A 7,201-nucleotide genomic window follows, 5' to 3' on the forward strand; every position below is an offset into this window, starting at 1 on the left:
GACTTCTACTGAGTGGAACAGTGAATGGACTCAGGCGTCTCTATATCTATAACCAGCAGTGGCCTCCACCCATCTGAAAACATCATAGTGAATGATGATGATGATGATGATGATAGAAAATAACGAGGAAATCTAAAGAAACAAATGACGTATTCATTGGGGCCTGTAACGTGTGCCTGGTTTTGTATTGTTTTGTGTTGGTGCTCCCCCTGTCATGTGATTGTCCCCCTGTCATGTGATCTTCTTTCCCTCATGTTCTCACTGGTCATGTGATACCCTTCCCTTGTGTCAGGGTTACAGGTGTTTCTTGTTTGTGTCTTTTAAAGCCTGAGTCTGTGTTTCCTGGTGGTGGGTCATTGTCAGTCTTCAGACTGTGTTTCATATTGTCGCCTCCAGGTTTTTGTGTTTGTTCTGTTTACTGTCTCGTGTCATTATTAGCATCTATGTTGTGTTAAGCTCTTTTTTCAGCATTTAGCCCTGTGTTCTGTGTTTAGATATTTGTGATTAGACCTCCTAGTCCTGTGTAGCCATCTTGTCCTTTTTTGTATAGCTTGGTTAATAAATATCAATAAACCTCCTGCACTTACCTCCTTCCCTGCTCCTCTTTCCTTGTCCCAGGACCCAACCCCTTTGTGACAGGGCCTGTTGTAAAATACCCTGCATGTGCAAAACCACCTTTCTAATGAGCTTGGTGTATTTTATAAATGATAACTGTAATTTATTTATAAATGAATGTATATTTTTATAATCTGACACCTGCAACACATGACTGAAAGGTTTGGATGGAGGCTAAATGAAAGTGAAAAAATGATAGGATATTCAAGTTCCACCATTTTGAACCGTTTCACTATAACCACTATTCACACAGTTCAATAAAAACATTTCCTAACACAAGATTGCAAAGAGATCATAGACAACGGTGTGCAGAAGTGCTGCTGAATTTTCTGTAATGGGAAATTTGTGTACATGTGACAAGAAAGCCTAGCATGAGAGAGAAAGCCTAGCATGTCTGACTGAGCCACTTTGATTTTTTTTATCCATTTACAGACACTGAGGCTTCATAAAAACATTAAACCTGTTTCCAACGCAAACGGACTGGAGAGCAGCAAACACATGAGTCAGACAGTGGTAACCACATACCTTTGAGCAGCTGAAGTCCTGTGTCAAGTAAGAAAAGGCCATCGTTCCACACGCAAAACTACAGCGATTAGTATCCTCAGTTCCCAAATGATTGAACAGCGTTAGTAGAAGGATAAGTTTTGAACACAGCAGGAAACTTTACAAAACTCAGTTGAGTTGTTCAAGGGCAACATTCAGTATATTTTCTTTGTGTTTTTTCCAGTTAAATAACACTTCAAGAGGGTGAACACATTCAGAGTGTCTTGATTTTATTGCACTCTCCAGAATTTATCAAAAAATTTCTCGTGTTTTGTACGTCTCCTCCACTTACATTTTTTAGCTCAAAACCTTTGTTGTGCTTTTTTTTTTTAATCAATGTCTCTTGTTTTCATGACCAACTCATGTGAGAAGTGTTTTAGAGGAGAACGTCTGGTTCCATTCACCACCACTGTCAACAATTCTCACTCTGAGTTTCTCTAGAACAGAGCATTGAACCAAACACTGAACCAAATCAAATCCCATCTCCATCACTGTGTTAATAGAGCACTGAATTATATAAGATATACTTTTAACAAATGACATTATAAGCTTTCAAACCCAGTGCCATGTTTCTGTAAAAGGTTTGTGTATAGAGTTATATAACAAAACAAAAACAAATAATCTGTTCATTTAAAAACTCTTTTAAGTCAGAAGTTCAGACTCAGTGCTGTCTACAGAACAAAACTGAATGGAGAAGTGAAGGTCATTATGCATCTTTGTAATAACGTCTGCGGTTATGTAATCCCATTTTATCATGTATTTAATATCAGTACACATCTATGGTGAATATTTTATTAGCTGGATTGCTTTTGTAAAGGAATATTGTTAAAGTCCTGAGGGTGAAATCCTCCATTGAAGCTCTGATGACAGTTAAATATTAATGAATCCATTGTAGGTACATTACCAACCCCAAAGTTATTACTTGTGCATTATCTGATGTATGAATCACTCTGAGTCTATAGATGACTCAAAATACCACTGTGTGATTTGGAACACGACCCACTGCCACACCCTCAGAGATCTCCAAGAATCCAGCATCCAGAATTTACAGAAGGATTTCTGACTCACTGCAAATCACACTCACTGGACTTTTACGCTTTTGAATGAAGTAAGACATATTTAAACTGACATCACACAGGTGTACGAATTTATTTGTGGTTTTATTTTTTATTAGAATTTCCCACAGATGACGTATATAATATATATATATGTATATATTTACACAAACACACACACATTTATTTCAATAAAATAAAGTTTTTTTTAAAATGTTAAATCAATTATAAATGAAATAAATCTCATTAAAACAGTGGAAAAAAAACAGTGCGAAAACAGTCAAAATGCTTCCCAACACCACATGCTATAACAGGATATAAATACAGTCTCCTTCTTTATATTACAATCTCCTCTGATTGTACGTCCATTTTCAAATAACTTCATTATAATCACCTCAACAGATCGTTACCTTCTGCATATCGTCACTGTCCAAAGAAACATACGTATCTCCATTTTCATTCGAACACAGCAGCTGTTCTTCTCACTGTGTGAAGATTTCATGAGGAAAGGACCAATGGAAATGCTCCAAAATTATTACTTCGAATCAAATCTTTATGCACTGACTTCCATTGAAGGTTAAGAACTTTTCCTTCTTCTGTAAAGTTACTAATCTGTAGATTCATGTTTTCCTTTGGACAGCAATGATATTTGACTTAGCACAAGACTTACTTCAGATGTCTTTCCTGAAGCAACCCTCACATTAATCCAAGCCATTCCTGTGGTTTGTTACCATACGAAGTCATATTTTTAGTTTGATTTGACATGTATTGTACGTTTTACAGCAGAAACAAATCCAAAAACTCTCAAAGGACAATGTAAATGATAAATAGTTACCTCTTTTTTGCGGCGGTACTGTATAGAATCCTTTTTAACAAAGAGTAGTGTGTATTTTTGAGGAAAACCCAAAGAGAACGTTACCAACCATTATCAGCACACTCTTCAAATTAAAGGTTCTTGTGTCTAATATTTGGTATCAATGAGTTCTAAAGAAAACCATTCATTGGCGAACTACATTTACATTATGAGTATGATGTTATATTCCAGCCATTAAAAGGTTCTCTAAATAATTAATAAATATCCATTGCTAATCTAGAACGTCTAACACAGATAATAAAGGAACACTGGTTCCATTCTTATTAGCTATAATTCCAGTAAACGTTTGTTTGTGACTTCTTTATTTGTAAGAGTGTATGATTATTTACTTCAGATGAAAAATAATGTCTTCATCTATCAACTACGGTAATAAATAGAACATCTCACTTATAATTACAATACTTCAACATGTGAATGAGACCCCCCACATTTATATACAGTTATTACGAGAAGATGGTTGTGAACCCATTGGAATTAGCTGCACACATGGCTCCTAAAGTGTGATTAAAATGAATTACGATGGATATAAAAATAGACAGAACTTTGATGACATTTTATGTTGCCAGTGGTTTTTTTTTGGACAAATTATTTCATAAACCAGGGAAGACCACATAAGAAAGGTGCTTGAGCGTAAATGATTACATTACTGTTACATTTAAAGAAAATAAAGCTTTGCAAAGCTCAATAGGAATCAAAGCCTCATTGAAGCTGTGAAGCATGGTGGAGGTAGTGCAGGTCATCAACTCTGCCATCAAAGACCCAAAATATTTGTATACGGTTTTGTCTATTTCTTCAATAAATATTTGGCAACATAGAATGTTACATTTTGTTGCTGTCAAAATAAAACCTCGTATCTCCATTTATAGTGACTTCACAGCACTAGCAAAAAAAATGTAGTGTCAATGCTAATCAATGAACATTTTAAAAGTGAATTAGGACGACATTTACACAGAATGTAAAGGGTGTCTGGGATGTTTTAATCCTATTAAAAGAACCATTAATGCAAACTCATGCAGATTCATTCCAAAGGGTTCACAGACTGGAAGTTGCACATGTCCCTTCATCATGGTCCAGAGGCAGTGGTGTTGAAAAGGTGGTATCAAAGGGTGATGGTGATCCAGAGCATTTTCTTAAGGTCAGAAACCCAGAAGTCCTCAGGGCCTTGGAATCTGTCAGAGACAAGATCAACTCAGCTGTTTTTGATTGAAACAAAAAAAATCTGGCCAAGACTATTTTCCTCCAAAGTGAAACGTTTTAAAGCGTTTTAGTGTAACATCAACATTCACACATTACACCTCTCTTTTGTTATTTTATGGTAACTGTTGTGTAGCATTAATTAGGCACTAGGCACTAATTACTGTAAAACTGCCATTGTCCTTGGCCTGGTTCTATCGCTGTGAACCTGAGGCTAGAAGCAGCTGTCTGTGACAATGGATGCCCTCCAGGGACAGTGATGTTACCAGAAGGGGTTAAACATGGGTCCTATTCAGGTGGCTCACATGAAATCATGTGGTTCTCAGTAAACTCAGAAAGCCCGTGTTTAACCAGTGTGGGCCCTACTAAGACATGCCGGCTGGGTTTATTCTGTAGGTGCACACTTCAGTTTCTGAGCTGAGACTGTGCCAGTCGTTCCGTATCACATCATACACAGGGCATGTGTATTTCCGCTGAAGTTAGTACTTTTACTGGGGGATGGATTTAGGAGACTCTACACATCTCTGGAAACAACCTTTAAATCATGCAGAAGTCTTCACTCATTCATTAATATCTTGACGTTTTTTAAGGAAGCCCAGGATTTCCATTGCTGCCTCTATTTTCAAAAGTGTGGTCGTACTATATTGATTTATTTTGTTTTGGACATTTGCCAGAGAGATCACACTTGTACCCAAGTGCACCAAATCACAAAGCTGCTGAGTCATTAGTGCTGCCTCTGAGTCACAGAGCTGTGTGAATGGAGCTGAAGGGAGAGTTCTGGTTGTACAGCATTGTGAAGTGTACTTAGTGCCAGAGCAAGGACATGGCACATAATGGATTACAAAATAAACGTTAATATTAATGGTCTAATATGTTTTATTGCGGCTGAGTCCCGTCTCTGTGGAGACTGCAGAGAATAATTAAAGACTCTTGTCTCCAAAGTCCACACAGAAACTCATAAGAATTTATGAGAACACCACACTCCTCACAGACAGTCACCCGGAGGAAACCCACGCAGACACAGAGAGAACACACCACACTCCTCACAGACAGTCACCCAGAGGAAACCCACGCAGACACAGAGAGAACACACCACACTCCTCACAGACAATCACCCAGAGGAAACCCACGCAGACACAGAGAGAACACACCACACTCCTCACAGACAATCACCCAGAGGAAACCCACGCAGACACAGAGAGAACACACCACACTCCTCACAGACAGTCACCTGGAGGAAACCCACGCAGACACAGAGAGAACACACCACACTCCTCACAGACAGTCACCCGGAGGAAACCCACGCAGACACAGAGAGAACACACCACACTCCTCACAGACAGTCACCCGGAGGAAACCCAAGCAGACACAGAGAGAACACACCACACTCCTCACAGACAGTCACCCGGAGGAAACCCACGCAGACACAGAGAGAACACACCACACTCCTCACAGACAGTCACCCGGAGGAAACCCACACAGACACAGGGAGAACACACCACACTCCTCACAGACAGTCACCCGGAGGAAACCCACACAGACACAGGGAAAACACACCACACTCCTCACAGACAGTCACCCGGAGGAAACCCATAAAGACACAGGGAGAACAAACCACTCTCCTCACAGACAGTCACCCGGAGGAAACCCATAAAGACACAGGGAGAACAAACCACACTCCTCACAGACAGTCACCTGAAGGAAACCCATGCAGACACAGGGAGAACACACCACATTCCTCCCAGACAGTCACCCGGAGGAAACCCATGCAGACACAGGGAGAACACACCACATTCCTCACAGACAGTCACCTGGAGGAAACCCATGCAGACACAGGGAGAACACACCACACTCCTCACAGACAGTCACCAGGAGGAAACCCATAAAGACACAGGGAGAACAAACCACACTCCTCACAGACAGTCACCTGAAGGAAACCCATGCAGACACAGGGAGAACACACCACATTCCTCCCAGACAGTCACCCGGAGGAAACCCATGCAGACACAGGGAGAACACACCACATTCCTCACAGACAGTCACCCGGAGGAAACCCACGCAGACACAGGGAGAACACACCACACTCCTCACAGACAGTCACCCGGAGGAAACCCACGCAGACACAGAGAGAACACACCACACTCCTCACAGACAGTCACCCGGAGGAAACCCACGCAGACACAGGGAGAACACACCACACTCCTCACAGACAGTCACCCGGAGGAAACCCACACAGACACAGAGAGAACACACCACACTCCTCACAGACAATCACCCAGAGGAAACCCATGCAGACACAGGGAGAACACACCACACTCCTCACAGACAGTCACCTGAAGGAAACCCATGCAGACACAGGGAGAACACACCACATTCCTCCCAGACAGTCACCCGGAGGAAACCCATGCAGACACAGGGAGAACACACCACATTCCTCACAGACAGTCACCTGGAGGAAACCCATGCAGACACAGGGAGAACACACCACACTCCTCACAGACAGTCACCCGGAGGAAACCCACGCAGACACAGGGAGAACACACCACACTCCTCACAGACAGTCACCCGGAGGAAACCCACGCAGACACAGGGATAACACACCACACTCCTCACAGACAGTCACCCGGAGGAAACCCACGCAGACACAGGGAGAACACACCACACTCCTCACAGACAGTCACCCGGAGGAAACCCACGCAGACACAGGGATAACACACCACACTCCTCACAGACAGTCACCCGGAGGAAACCCACGCAGACACAGGGAGAACACACCACACTCCTCACAGACAGTCACCCGGAGGAAACCCAAGCAGACACAGAGAGAACACACCACACTCCTCACAGACAGTCACCCGGAGGAAACCCACGCAGACACAGGGAGAACACACCACACTCCTCACAGACAGTCACCCGGAGG

The sequence above is a fragment of the Hoplias malabaricus genome, chromosome 6, assembly GCF_029633855.1.
Source record: "Hoplias malabaricus isolate fHopMal1 chromosome 6, fHopMal1.hap1, whole genome shotgun sequence".
Lineage (NCBI taxonomy): Eukaryota > Metazoa > Chordata > Actinopteri > Characiformes > Erythrinidae > Hoplias > Hoplias malabaricus.